Raw genomic sequence first — 16,787 nt, forward strand, 5'->3', positions numbered from 1 at the left:
AGACATGTACTGTTCCCTAAGTTCCATTGTCCTGTCCAAGGGTACCCCTGAGAGATTTACTGCACCATAAACATCCAGCTTGGGACCTCCTCCTGACTGTTGCTTCAGGTACAACCAAATGTTAAAGGCCAGCATAAGAACACACAAAAAATGTGCCAGGGTAATAGGACACCTTCAGAGCACACCTATCCTACTATAGCAAACCTTGGAAATCCTAACACAATTTAATCACAAGAAAAGTTCCTTAAATCTCATCTTGTGACCTGAGACTGCATTAGTTAGGGAAGCAGAAACCGGCCTGAGTAGGGCCACAGGCCTCATCCGGCCTGAACAGCACCTGTGTAGCTAGAGCGCAGGGTCGGCTGACACCCTCCAGCTACCCATGACCCCCGCCACAGGATTTTGAGACTGCTGGTGAGTGGAACACAGCTTCTGCTCCAGTCCAATCACACGGGACCTGAGACTGCTCTGGTTGGAGAGGCAGAAATCCAGCCTACATAGGGCCACAAGCCTCTTCCGGTCAGAAAAGCACCTGGGCAGCTGGGGCGCAGGGTCAGCTGACACTCGCCAGCTACCCACAACACCTGCCACAGGATCTTAAGATTTCTGGTGAGTGGAACACAGCTCCTGCTCCAATCCAATTGCGCGCGGGACCTGAGACTGCATTAGTTAGGGAAGCAGAAACCAGCCTGAGTAGGGCCACAGGCCTCATCCGGCCGGAACAGCACCAGTGTAGCTAGAGCACAGGGCCGGCTGACACCCGCCAGCTATCCACGACCCCCGCCACAGGATTTTGAGACTGCTGGTGAGTGGAACACAGCTTCTGCTCCAATCTTTAAACAGTGACAACGACAACAACTAACCCCAGAGATTACCAGATGGCGAAAGGTAAACGTAAGAATCTTACTAACAGAAACCAAGACCACTCACAATCATCAGAACCCAGCACTCCCACTTCGCCCAGTCCAGGGCACCCCAACACACCGGAAAAGCTAGACACGGATCTAAAAGCATATCTCCTGATGATGGTAGAGGACTTCAAGAAGGACTTTAATAACACACTTAAAGAAATACAGGAGAACACTGCTAAACAGGTAGAAGACATTAAAGAGGAAGCACAAAAATCCCTTAAAGAATTGCAGGAGAACACTGCTAAAGAGTTACAAATCCTTAAAGAAAAACAGGATAACATAATCAAACAGGGAGAAGTCCTTACAGAAAAACAGGAAAACACATCCAAACAGATGATGGAAATGAACAAAACCATACTAGACCTAAAAAGGGAAGTAGACACAATAAAGAAAACCCAAAATGAGGCAACACTGGAGATAGAAACCCTAGGAAAGAAATCTGGAACCATAGATGCGAGCATCAGCAACAGAATACAAGAGATGGAAGAGAGAATCTCAGGTGCAGAAGATTCCATAGAGAACATCGGCACAACAATCAAGGAAAATGTAAAATGCAAAAAGATCCTAACTCAAAACATCCAAGAAATACAGGACACAATGAGAAGACCAAACCTACGGATAATAGGAGTGGATGAGAATGAAGATTTTCAACTCAAAGGACCAGCAAACATCTTCAACAAAATTATAGAAGAAAACTTCCCAAATCTAAAGAAAGAGATGCCCATGAACATACAAGAAGCCTACAGAACTCCAAATAGACTGGACCAGAAATGAAATACCTCCCGACACATAATAATCAGAACAACAGATGCTCTAAATAAAGATAGAATACTAAAAGCAGTAAGAGAAAAAGGCCAAGTAACATATAAAGGCAAGCCTATCAGAATTACACCAGATTTTTCACCAGAGACTATGAAAGCCAGAAGATCCTGGACGGATGTTATACAGACACTAAAAGAACACAAATTCCAGCCCAGGCTACTATACCCATCCAAACTCTCAATTAACATAGATGGAGAAACCAAAGTATTCCAAGACAAAACCAAATTCACACATTATCTCTCCACGAATCCAGCCCTTCAAAGGATAATAACAGAAAAAAAACAATACAAGGACAGGAACCACACCCTAGAAACTACAAGAAGGTAATCCTTCAACAAACCTAAAAGAAGACAGCCACAAGAACAGAATGCCAACTTTAACAACAAAAATAACAGGAAACAACAATTACTTTTCCTTAATATCTCTTAATATCAATGGACTCAACTCCCCGATAAAAAGACATAGACTAACAAACTGGCTACACAAACAAGACCCAACATTTTGCTGCTTACAGGAAACTCATCTCAGAGAAAAAGATAGACACTACCTCAGAATGAAAGGCTGGAAAACAATTTTCCAAGCAAATGGTATGAAGAAACAAGCTGGAGTAGCCATTCTAATATCTGATAAGATTGACTTCCAACCCAAAGTCATTAAAAAAGACAGGGAGGGACACTTCATACTCATCAAAGGTAAAATCCTCCAAGAGGAACTATCAATCCTGAATATCTATGCTCCAAATACAAAGGCAGCCACATTCATTAAAGAAACTTTAGTAAATCTCAAAGCACACATTGCACCTCATACAATAATAGTGGGAGACTTCAACACACCACTTTCACCAATGGACAGATCATGGAAACAGAAACTAAACAGGGACACAGTGAAACTAACAGAAGTTATGAATCAAATGGATCTGGCAGATATCTACAGAACATTCTATCCTAAAACAAAAGGATATACCTTCTTCTCAGCACCTCATGGTACTTTCTCCAAAATTGACCACATAATTGGTCACAAAACAGGCCTCAACAGATACAAAAATATTGAAATTGTCCCATGCATCCTATCAGATCACCATGGACTAAGGCTGATCTTCAATAACAAAATAAATAATAGAAAGCCAACCTTCACGTGGAAACTGAACAACACTCTTCTCAATGATACCTTGGTCAAGGAAGGAATAAAGAAAGAAATTAAGGACTTTTTAGAGTTCAATGAAAATGAAGCCACAACATACCCAAACTTATGGGACGCAATGAAAGCATTTCTAAGAGGAAAACTCATAGCTCTGAGTGCCTCCAAAAGGAAACTAGAGAGAGCACACATTAGCATCTTGACAACATACCTAAAAGCACTAGAACAAAAGGAAGCAAATTCACCCAAGAGGAGTAGACAGCAGGAAATAATCAAACTCAGGGGCGAAATCAACCAAGTGGAAACAAGAAAAACTATTCAAAGAATCAACCAATCAAGGAGCTGGTACTTTGAGAAAATCAACAAGATAGATAAACCCTTAGCCAGACTCACTAGAGGGCACAGGGAAAGCATCCTAATTAACAAAATCAGAAATGAAAAAGGAGACATAACAACAGATCCTGAAGACATCCAAAACACCATCAGATCCTTCTACCAAAGGCTATACTCAACAAAACTGGAGAACCTGGATGAAATGGAGAAGTTCCTAGACAGATACCAGGTACCAAAGTTGAATCAAGATCAGGTTAATGAACTAAACAGCCCTATATCCCCCAAAGAAATAGAAGCAGTCATTAATAGTCTCCCAACAAAAAAAAGCCCAGGACCAGATGGGTTTAGTGCAGAGTTCTATCAGACCTTCAAAGAAGATCTAATCCCAGTTCTTAACAAACTATTCCACAAAATAGAAACAGAAGGTACTCTACCCAACTCATTCTATGAAGCCACAATTACTCTGATACCTAAACCACAAAAAGACCCAACAAAGATAGAAAACTTCAGACCAATATCCCTTATGAATATTGATGCAAAAATCCTCAATAAAGTTCTTGCTAACCGAATCCAAGAACACATCAAAACAATCATCCATCCTGACCAAGTAGGTTTCATCCCAGGGATGCAGGGATGGTTCAATATACGGAAATCCATCAACGTAATCCAGTATATAAACAAACTCAAAGACAAAACCCACATGGTCATCTCGTTAGATGCGGAAAAAGCATTTGACAAGATCCAACACCCATTCATGATAAAAGTCTTGGAAAGATCAGGAATTCAAGGCCCATACCTAAACATGATAAAAGCAATCTACAGCAAACCAGTAGCCAACATCAAAGTAAATGGTGAGAAGCTTGAAGCAATCCCTCTAAAATCAGGGACTAGACAAGGCTGTCCACTTTCTCCATACCTATTCAACATTGTACTTGAAGTCCTAGCCAGAGCAATTCGACAACAAAAGGAGATCAAAGGGATACAAATTGGAAAAGATGAAGTCAAAATATCACTTTTTGCAGATGATATGATAGTATATCTAAGTGACCCTAAAAATTCTACCAGAGAACTCCTAAGCCTGATAAACAGCTTCGGTGAAGTAGCTGGATATAAAATTAACTCAAACAAATCAATGGCCTTTCTCTACACAAAGAATAAACAGGCTGAGAAAGAAATTAGGGAAACAACACCCTTCTCAATAGTCACAAATAATATAAAATATCTTGGCGTGACTCTAACTAAGGAAGTGAAAGATCTGTATAATAAAAACTTCAAGTCTCTGAAGAAAGACATTATAGAAGATCTCAGAAGATGGAAAGATCTCCCATGCTCATGGATTGGCAGGATCAACATTGTAAAAATGGCTATCTTGCCAAAAGCAACCTACAGATTCAATGCAATCCCCATCAAAATTCCAACTCAATTCTTCAACGAATTAGAAAGTGCAATCTGCAAATTCATCTGGAATAACAAAAAACCTAGGATAGCAAAAACTCTTCTCAAGGATAAAAGAACCTCTGGTGGAATCACCATGCCGGACCTAAAGCTTTACTACAGAGCAATTGTGATAAAAACTGCGTGGTACTGGTATAGTGACAGACAAATAGACCAATGGAATAGAATTGAAGACCCAGAAATGAACCCACACACCTACGGTCACTTGATCTTCGACAAGGGAGCTAAAAACATCCAGTGGAAGAAAGACAGCATTTTCAACAAATGGTGCTGGCACAACTGGTTGTTAACATGTAGAAGAATGCGAATCGATCCATTCCTATCTCCTTGTACTAAGGTCAAGTCTAAGTGGATCAAGGAACTTCACATAAAACCAGAGACACTGAAATTTATAGAGGAGAAAGAGGGGAAAAGCCTTGAAGATATGGGCACAGGGGAAAAATTCCTGAATAGAACAGTAATGGCTTGTGCTGTAAGATCGAGAATTGACAAGTGGGACCTCATGAAACTGCATAGCTTCTGCAAGGCTAAAGACACCATCAATAAGACAAAAAAACCACCAACAGATTGGGAAAGGATCTTCACCTATCCTAAATCAGATAAGGGACTAATATCCAATATATATAAAGAACTCAAGAAGGTGGACTCCAGAAAGTCAAATAACCCCATTAAAAAATGGGGCTCAGAACTGAACAAAGAATTCTCACCTGAGGAATACCGAATGGCAGAGAAGCACCTGAAAAAATGTTCAACATCCTTAATCATCAGGGAAATGCAAATCAAAACAACCCTGAGATTCCACCTCACACCAGTCAGAATGGCTAAGATCAAAAATTCAGGTGACAGCAGATGCTGTCGAGGATGTGGAGAAAGAGGAACACTCCTCCATTGTTGGTGGGATTGCAAGCTTGTACAACCACTCTGGAAATCAGTTTGGCGGTTCCTCAGAAAATTGGACATAGTACTACCGGAGGATCCAGCAATACCTCTCCTGGGCATATATCCAGAAGATGTCCCAACCGGTAAAAAGGACACATGCTCCACTATGTTCATAGCAGCCCTATTTATAATAGCCAGAAGCTGGAAAGAACCCAGATGTCCCTCAACAGAGGAATGGATACAGAAATTATGGTACATTTACACAATGGAGTACTACTCAGCTATTAAAAAGAATGAATTTATGAAATTCCTAGCCAAATGGATGGACCTGGAGGGCATCATCTTGAGTGAAGTAACACAATCATAAAAGAACTCACACAATATGTATTCACTGATAAGTGGATATTAGCCCAAAACTTAGGATACCCAAGATGTGAGATACAATTTGCTAAACGCATGAAACTCAAGAAGAATGAAGACCAAAGTGTGGACACTGTGCCCCTTCTTAGAATTGGGAACAAAACACCCAGGGAAGGAGTTACAGAGACAAAGTTTGGAGCTGTGATGAAAGGATGGACCATTTAGAGACTGCCGTATCCAGGGATCCATCCCATAAGCAGCTTCTAAACTCTGACACCATTGCATACACTAGCAAGATTTTGCTGAAAGGACCCAAATATAGCTGTCTCTTGTGAGACGAAGCCGGGGCCTAGCAAACACAGGAGTGGATGTTCACAGTCAGCTATTGGATGTATCACAGGGCTCCCTATGGAGAAGCTAGAGAAAGTACCCAAGGAGCTAAAGGGATCTGCAACCCTATTGTTGGAACAACATGATGTACTAACCAGAACCCCGGAGCTCTTGTCTCTAGCTGCATATGTATCGAAAGATGGTCTAGTCGGCCATCAATGGAAAGAGAGGCCCATTGGACTTGCAAACTTTATATGCCCCAATATAGGGGAATGCCAGTGCCAAAAGAATGGGAATGGGTGGGTAGGGAAGTGGGGGGCGCTATGGGGGACTTTTGGGATAACATTGGAAATGTAATTGAGGAAATTATGTAATAAAAATATTAAAAATTAAAAAAAATCTCATCTTTTAAAGATGATATAGGCATTTTAAAAAGTACATGCATAAATCCCTTAAAGAAATACAGGAAACTTTTTGTTTCCTGTTGCCTCCTAGTTCAGATTTCAATGTTAATGACCTGAGAGTAACCTGATAGTGCATTCTGATGAATACATAACAAATTTCTGTTTGTTTGTGTTGGGGGAGGGGCAAGATAAAAAGGCAAGATTCTCCAATTGCACAAATTGCACTATGTGTTTCCAACATTAATAGCAGTAACAGTTAACACTTAAACAAAATGTGCAGCAGAGAATGATGAGGAACTTGGGATAGCCAGTGGAAAGTCCAACACAACAGGGAAAAGAGAGACTCCCAGGACCCAACAGGAATGACTATAGCAGAAATGTGCAAAGAAGGGGGAGACAGAACCTATAGCGACTACCTCCAGCAGATAGGCATGGCCCCAAGGTGAGGGATGGAGGTACCCACCTGTCTCAAAGTTTTTAACACAGAAATATTCTTTCCCAAAGGAAGAAAGGAGACAAGAAATGGAGCAGAGAGTGAAGGAATGAACATCTGGAGACTGTCCCACCTGGGAATCCATCCTGTCAAGAGACACTTGCCAACAGGAACCTGGTGTGGCTGCTTCTTAGGAGGTCCAGCCAGCAACTAACCAATGCAGATGTGGATTCTTGGAGCCAACCATCAGACTGAGCTCAGGAACCCTGTAGGGGAGCTGTCAGAAGGACTGGAGGAGCTTAGGGGAGATTGCAACCCCATTGGAAGAACAACATTGGCTGGCCAGACCACCCAGTTGCTCCCAGAGACTAGACCACCAACTAAGGAGCGTACAGGGAGGAATCCATGTCTCCAGATACATATGTAGTAGAGGATGACCTTGCCTGACAGCAATGGCAGGGGAGCCTCTTGGTCCTGTGGAGGTTTGATGCCCCAGTGCAGGGGGATGCTGGAGCTGTGGGGTGAGAGGGTGAGTGAGCACCCTCATGGAGACAAAGGGGAGGTGGAAGAGGGTAGATGTGGGATGAGGGGTTTGTGGAAGGGTAACTGGATAGTGGGATATCATTTGAAATGTAAACGAATGGAATGATTAATAATAATAATAATAATAATAATAATAATAATAATAATGATGATAAGAATTATGGAACATTGCAGAAAAGTGTATGGAAAGATTCAAGAGTTTGCTATGAAATTGTGTCTTTTGTAATTTTAGAAGCCACATTTGTAAAATCTCATCAACATGAATGCCTGATCATGAGATGAATGAGAATACCAACAATACACAAGACAGCAGAATAGGGAGAATCCACAGGCCCCAAGCCTACACAAAGAGCTATAGGCAAGAAAACAATTTGAGGGAAGGTAAAACATTTTTTACTCAGGGAGAAACACATTAACTGGTCATACTATACGACAGTTCTGAAAACATATACAGTATTAGTACTATATAGACTGAGCAGGTTGTTCTGAGGAATATATATGTGCATACGTATGCTTATTTAATAATGGTTACTGAAAAAAATAGATCACAGGATTAAAAAGAGAGTAAGCAAGGATATGGGGGTTTGAAGGAAGGGAAGGAGAGAGAAATTATTCAATTATAGTACAATTTCAAAAATAAAAGAATTTTAAGAAGTTACTTCACAGAAATTATTTTCCATCATAAAAAATTACTCTTCAAGAAATTTCACAGGTTTTGCTCAGTATATACAGAGTTTGAAAGTATAGCTTGGCTTAATGTTAAGGTCAGTCTATGATGTATATGTATACTTCAACCATTAGTGAAGTTCTAGTGACGACTTTAATCTACAATTCTCTAAGCTCTTCATAGCAAAAGCACCACTCTTACCCGCATCTATGTATCCTTTTCTCTTCTTCTAAGTCGAATACTTTGTGACTTCCAGTTAGTCTCTTGTATTTAAACGTACTCCTTCCTTACTCTTAACTGGTTCCATTTTAATATTTAATTATATTCTTAATATTCTTCATATTTAAATAATCATTTTACTGTCTCTTTCCTACTCTTCTATCCCCATTGATATAACTACTGGGATTTTCTTACCTTCATGGATTTACATGAAACTTGCTTTGGTGCATTTTCAGCACTCAAAATCCGAGCTTGCATATCCTATAATACAGCAACATTCCCTGGTCTGTACACAAGACTGTCCTGAGAGGTCATCTGTTCTGTTCAGTCTCTACTTCTGTTCGCTAGCTAAAATTTTTTTCTGTCAATTTAAAAAGGATCATTGTTTGATGTTTGAAACATAAACACCATCTGATTCTTTCTTCAGACCTTCTTTGCTTTTGGTGTGTGATGAGAGTGTGTATGTATCCACCTGTCTGCAGTGGACATGCTTGTGTATATGAGTGGAGGGCAGAGAAAAATTTAATGTTCTGATTTATCATTATCAAATCTGTCCACATTAGGGTCTTTCACCAAACCCCGTTTGGAAATAAATGGTAAACAAAGTATTTACTAGGACCTTATAATCTCTGTCCCCAAATGCTGGGCTTTGAAGGGGTGTGTGTGTGTGTGTGACTGTGCTGACAACTCCACTTCTCCCTGAACTATATCTCTAAGTCTTCATATCTACTTAATTTTTTTTTAATTTTAGGATATCCTATAATAGTTCTGTTTTCCATACTCACCATTCTTCTTTATTTTCCTCCAACTTTTTATTAGATATTTACTTCATTTACATTTCAAATGCTATCCTGAAAGTCCCCTATACCCTCCCTCAACTCCGCTCCCCTACACACCCACTCCCACTTCTTGGCCCTGGTGTTTCCCCTGTACTGGGCATATAAAGTTTGCAAGACCAAGGGGCCTCTCTTCCCAATGAAGGCCAACTAGGCCATCTTCTGCTAAAAAACCCCAGCATTCTTCTATAAGCACTAGATATGATAAGAGAACCCACTTATTAAACCTTTAAGTCACAGAGCGTTCTTTCATTATTTTTTCTAAAACTGTTCCCTTGAATTTGATTAGCTCTGTATCTATTGTGTAGGCGGTCTCCACTCCATCTTTATCACTTTTTTCTCTCCTGTGCATTCCACTCTCCTCTCACTTCCCTTTCTCTTCCCTTGTGTTCCTTCTCCTTCCCACCCCTCCCTTCTTTTCCTTTCTCCTTATTTCCCACTCTTTTTATTTTGGTCAGTGTTCACTACAAGAATACAATTAATAGACAATAGATACTAAACTCAGATTTATTAGATTGGCTTGTCGGATGCAGCTTTGATAGTGCATCAGTGCCTGTCTTCACCCTGGAAAACCTGGAAATTGTTAGCTGCTTGGTCCAGAGTCTTACAATGCTATTACTTCCAATTTGGCAGTAAATGTATTGAGGGATTTTGGAGGACCATTGGTCTTCATTCCTTATTGGTAGGCTCAGGAATCTAGGTTTGCTCGTTTGGAACAATATCTCACTATGTAGCCCTGGCTGCACTTGAACACACAGAGATATGTCTGCCTCTGGCTCCCAAGTGCTTGGATTAAAGGCATGATCATGTCCTGAGAATTTAGGTTTTGATATCAGCACTGAAGGACATTAACAGCAGTAACTGCACTGGCAGTTGCCACAAGTTAAATGAACTCAATAGCAAGACAAAAAAAAAAAAAAAAAAAAAAAAAGACCAACAACAAAATACAACAACAAACAAACAAGCAGTCAAAACCAAAACAATTTTCTTGGTCTTCCATATATTTAGGGTGGATTTTTCTATTTTAATTACTCTTATTAAGGAAATCCTTCACAGTTATGTCCATAATTCCTCATTTCAGATTTTTTCCTTGACAATGAACATTAAGTAAAGACTTTTCTCTCCTCTATTCACCTCCCCTCTCCTCCCCACTAATCTCTTCCCATAAGCTTATGTGTTAGTCAGTTCTTTAAGTAATAAAAGGAAGGGAGAAGCTTGGTTCTGTGGAGGCTTGTTGCCTCATCTTAGGGGGAAGTTAAAGGGATGAGGTGAGGCAGGAGTTGGTGGGTGGGTAGGGGAGGACCATCGTAGAGGCAAAGGGGATTGGGGGTTTTTGGAGGGGAGATCTGGAAGGGGACAACATTTGAAATGTAAATAAATAAATGTAAAATAAATAAATAAATAAATAAATAAATAAATAAATAAATAAATAAATACCTGGTTAGTAATAATGTAAGGCAATAAAGATCTACTTTTCTTCCAGTTTAAGAACATAGAATACATTTTGTTTGTAGGTTTCAGACAGACCTCCCTCCTCCTTTTTGTGCTGAGATAAAGTGACTTCAATATGATATCATTAAGTCATTTAAGGTTTCATTCTTCCTCTTTTTTTTTGGGGGGGGCGTTATTTACAGATTATGTTAGCATGCCCCAGAGCACAAAATGTTCTGTTTACATTGGAAATTCTACGGACTCTTGGTTCAAAATGTGTCAATATTGTCAGAGATCTTGTTGGCAGACTTGAAAAACTTTGTCTTTGTTATTTGTCTCTAACCTTCACCTGAGACTATGCAAAGCTTAAGTTCATATCATTTGGGGGGTTGACTCACTGTCAAGTGAACATTTATTGATTTGAAGCAATTGTGAAGAATTCAATGTGAATTTAGAGAAACCTGTGTTACAATAAGAGTAGCCATTAACTTGACTAACTTCTACCAAATATTGCTATCTAAATCTTTAAAATATTGAAAAGTGAAGAAGTTGAGAAAATGAAAGGACTCAGTATTTAAAGATCAATATAAAAATATGACTGGACTGTAAAAAAATAAAAGTAATAAAAAGAAGAATAAAATAACTTGAGAAATAAATACAAAAAATGTAACATGTTAACACATATAAGAACAATTAATAAAATCATTCAACCAATGTGGTCTTTACAGTCTATTATAGTGATTGATTTAAAAGATTGCCTTTTCAAAGGCTACCCAGAGACTGGCCCAACTTGGGATTCATCCCATGAGCAGCCAAACCCCGACACTATTACTGATTCCATGTTGTGCTCACAGACAGGAGCCTAGCATGGCTGTCCTCTGAGAGACTCTATCAGTAGCTGATGACAGATGCACATAATTAACAGTCAATCTTTGGGCTGAGGTCTGGGACCTTTATGGAAGAATTTAGGGAAGGACTGAAGGAGGTAAAGGATATTACATTCCAATAGGAAGAATAACAGTATTAATTAACCCGGACCCTTCAGAGCTCCCAGAGGCTAAGACACCAACCAAAGAATATACATGTTCTGGTCCATGGCCTCCACTACAGAGGTAGCTGAGGTCTGCCTTGTCTGTCACCAGTGGGAAAGGATGTGCTTAATCCTGTAGAAACTTGATGCTCTAGGGAAGAGAAATGCTAGTAGGGTGAGGTGGCAATTGGATGAGTTGATAGGGGAGCACCCTTTCAGAAGCAAAGGGGAGAGGGGATGGGATGAAGAACTCGTGGAGAGGGGACCAGGAATGGGGGTAACACTTGGAATGCAAATAAATAAAATAAAAAAAATTGTATGCAAAAATGTAATAATAAATAATTTCATAAAGTTTTAGAAAGTCATGTGCCTTATTAAAGATATAAAAATAACTAACTATGAGTCTTCTAGGGCAATAAATGCAATAGGAAGAACAGTGTGCCTTATTGGTCAATGTTAGCTAATTCATTTGTATTCATAAGGCCTTAGTATACAACATATGAAAAGTCTACACACAGAGAAACAATTTTGTAAACAATTTACACACACACACACACACTCATACACACAGAGACATGAACATGCGCACACACAAATAGGGAGCTACAAAATGCAAACAGTATTAAAGGTTACTACTTTTTCCTTTATGTCTACATAGATCTCAAATTATATATTTTTTTGTAATTTAACTGTGAGTTAAATGTTTAAATCATGGTACTTGATATGTTAAGAGAAATCCTGGTTTTATTGAAGGGTCATTCCTCTGTAATATTATTTATATTGTGGACATTAAATAAAAATATAGAAACTTTTTCTCTAATATTTATTAGAAAACCACTTTGAATACCACTGTAGTTTTGACCTTGAATTTTCTTCTTAATATTAGAGATGATTTTTAACTTTTTTCCTTTTATATATTTTACTTTAATTATACACATTTATGGTCTACAATGTGATAATTCAATAATTACAAAATAAATAAGCATGAAGCCAAGGTAATAAGCTTTTCCAGTAAAATTATAAACATGTAATTATTTTTAACATTTTCCTACCAAATATTTTAGGAATTACTACATGAAGGAAGAACAAAGGCTCTAATCATAAAGTTATGAAATGAACTAAGACACATAATGTAATCTGTATTGAGAAGTATGTGCTCTGTATAACCACTGTCAAATGGCATAGTAGAAATAAATATTGTATATGCATATATATATGTGTGTGAATACACATGAATATATATTTATCCCAGAAGATAATTACTTCCTGGTAAATTCTTATCAAATCTCCCATTACATACGTGCATTGTTAGTAAATGCACCTAAAACCTTATAAATGCTAAGCAGATATTTTACCACTGACCTACATGCCTAGTGCTATTTTACATTTTAAAAGTTTTGACCAATGCTATATACAGTATTGTCTCATACTTCCCTTTCAATTTTCGTCTTCTTATACTTGTTGACTCCATTCTTTCTGAACAGTCAAGCTCTTACTTTCCAGTATCTTTACCTGCTTCTATGTGAGTCTCAGCTGATGTTTATTTATGTTTGCAAAGGCATGCCGAATGCATTTTATATTGCTTCTTTCCATCTGCTAGCTGTCACATTATCATTATCCCTCTTCCACTATGCCTCAAAGAGCATTGATGTGAGATGTATTTATATCCTACTTAGAGATGAACACTTACTATTCTCTTATTCTCAGTACTTGGATGACTTATGAGTCTCTGACTTGATTGCCACCTGCTTCTCTAAGAGGCTTCTCTAAAAATGAGAATTTCTCCAGTCTAGGAGTATAAATATGCATATTGATAAAACATAGTAACATCTCTATTTAGCAAAAATATTGGTAGTATACTCTAGCCAGTGACCTAGAAAGTCATATTGTTTTGAGAAGGTTTACAGTGCCAAGTACATATTTCCTCTCATGGAGCAAATCTCAGATCCAAAGTGGCAACTGTCATAGCACTTTTGTACTTGTAGATACATCATGGCTAGCAGGTCTTAGCACATAAAGATCTACCTTGGTTAGTTCATATTGTTGTTCCACCTATAGGGGTGCAGACCCCATCAGCTCCTTGGGTACTTTCTCTGGCTCCTACATTGGGGCCTCAGTGTTCCATCCAATAGCTGACTGTGCTAGGCCCCGCCATAACCTCACAAGAGACAGCTATATTAGGGTCCTTTCAGCAAAATCTTGCTAGTGTAGAGATGTCCCTTGGTCTGGCAAACTTTATATGCCTCAGTACAGGGGAATGCTAGGGCCAAGAAGTGGGAGTGAGTGGGTAGGGAATTGGGGGGGGGTATGGGGGACTTTTGGGATAGCATTGGAAATGTAAATGAAGAAAATACCTAATAAATAAAAAAAAGAAAGATCTACCTTGGATAAGATGATTGATAACTTAAAGCTTGATAAGAAAGCCAGTGCTCATTGGTCTGTGCATAACAAATGCCAAAAGGTGATGTCTGTTCTGTTCAGACAACTGATAAATTAATACTATACATATTTTGTATGTAGTTCCTCAAATTATCATTGCTGTGTTAAAAATTCAAAACTGTATCTGCTTTATTCATCATATCTAGCTATTTGGGGAGGTGTATGGGTGTGGTGTTATATGTATGCAAGTGTATCTGTAGGATCACTCATCATGAATGCCAGAGAAAGATTCATCATTGGGTCTATGAATGAGCTTGAGACTTACCATTCTGGACCGTCTTGTGAACCAGGATTTCCTAGGCTCGATAATTCAGTCACATTCTCTTAATTGTTGTCTTACAGACATGAGTATGGCGGCAATTGTATGAAAGCTGACCATTCAATTCATATACTTGTGCTTTATAGAAAGTGTTATTTCTCAGGCAAGCATTCCTTATCTCTTCATATTAACCTTCAAATTTTGTTTTTATAATCCCATGGGTTAGCACTGAACCTATCAGGATATGCCATAGTAGCTCTTTCCCAGTCTTTCCTAGATTCATTTGGGATATAAAGTCAGCATTATACTTCTGTTTAGCAAATACTTATGTAGCAGAGTCCTTTTTGAGTTTCTGTTTTTATATTCTTCCTCTAAATATAATTAGATACTATTTCTGTATTCAGTCTTTACCAAACTTGTAAGCTCTCTCCTCTTCTCTGGCCCTCTGACTCCCCTATCCCTTTCACTTTTCTTACCCATCTCCCCCCTCTCTATTGTCTCCCCAATCTACCTCCTCTCATTGTGAGTTAGTTAGAATTTTCTAGAGCAAAGGAGTACTTAACCAAAATATTTATTAAGGGAATAGATCTTTACTAACTTGTTCTCAAGATTCAGTCTGGGTATTGGACCAGTGGCTATGTTCACACTGGAGAATCAGAAGTTTATCAGTATGCATGGAAATGACTGATCAGTCTTAATTGAGCATCAAGTTTCTGGAGAACTATTAGTCTCCAAACTACAATGATTATAGGTTTTAATGTTATCACAGAATAACAGCAGATACATCAGCAGCATGAGGAACAGTGGCATCAGCAGCATGAGGAACAGTGTCAGAAATATGGAAAAAAAGTTTGAAAAAGATACAATGGTCAGCAAGTAGGGCTTAATCTCTGCAATGTTCTACATTTCTAAAAGACACAATCATCTTGGGACCAAGTGCTCAAACACATGACCCTATTAAGGACAGTTTACAATTCACATTTATAACATAACACCTGACCTCCCATTCCGTCTTTAGCACTGCTCTATCTTTCTTTCAATTCTCTGCACATTATTTAGTTTTTGATGCATGAAAACTCCTGTATCATAAGTTTTTTTGTGTGGAGCAGGCAGTACTACTGAGCTAGCATGTATATGCCACAAAAATAGTAGATAACTGGTCAGCTAACACAAGTCTTCGGCACAAAGAGAGACAACTATACTTCTTCATGTCGCCTGAAATACAAGTTTTGCTCATGGTATAGTAGTCATACAGACATAAGAGATAAATTTCCCTACATCCCTGGAAAAATACTGATAAAAGTTCTACTTATTTTCCATTGGCCAATAAAGCACTGGGCAGGGCCAGCTAAAAGTCTATCTCATAGATTATGTAGGAAGATATGAACACTAGCAAACACTACTCATTTGGCATAGTGATTTTATTCACTCTCATAATTTCCATCTTCGCTGCAGAACTTCATTACTGATTGGTTTACTAATATGCAAGGTTTCTAATGTTTGTTCTCCATTGTCTATGACTTCAAATCAAACAAATGCTCTTCTAAAATGAAGAAAAATCAACCATGGTTTCTGAAGGGACTCTCATAAGAACACACATGTAGGAGAAGTACTGTTGCTAATAAATGACTGCTAAAAGAGGGACAATCAGACTTCTCCCTGAACAAGCTCCTTGATAGATTATCTTATCAAATGGTCATCCTTAAATACATGTACACATGTAGATCACAAAATGGACTCAGGAATATATATATATATATATATATATATATATATATATATATATAATAAGAAAGAAGAGTTCATGAATTAGAGAGATGTAACATGAGGGGAGAGGTTGGAAGAGAGACAGAGTGGACTTAAAATAATGTAAATGAAGTATTCAAATGAAAGAAATAAATATAAAAATAAAATAAAACAACATTGTCAAAAAGTTCTTAAGCATTCAACAATTTTCTTCTTCTTCTTTTTTTTTTTTTAACCAACTTTGGAGTAGCCATTCAACTTTGACACCCTTTGCTCCCTTGCACATACCAACTTTGACTACTTACAGTTTTACCTATACTGTTATATGTTTTTATATTTTTTCTTACAAAAAAGAAATTTAATCTTATATATTACTAAAATTTAAACCAATTATTTAAATCAATTATTTTATTCAGTCCTATCAATCAGCTTTGATTTATGAGTTAATAAGATCTCAAAGCAATTAATTCACAATTTTCTTAAAATAGTAACTCTATCTTGCACTTTGTTGCTGTTTGTCTTGTATATGAGCTGTGTCTCCTATAAAACAGTT

Source organism: Mus caroli, unplaced genomic scaffold, assembly GCF_978045245.1.
Source record: "Mus caroli unplaced genomic scaffold, Mus_caroli_1 scaffold_3, whole genome shotgun sequence".
Classification (NCBI taxonomy): Eukaryota; Metazoa; Chordata; class Mammalia; order Rodentia; family Muridae; genus Mus; species Mus caroli.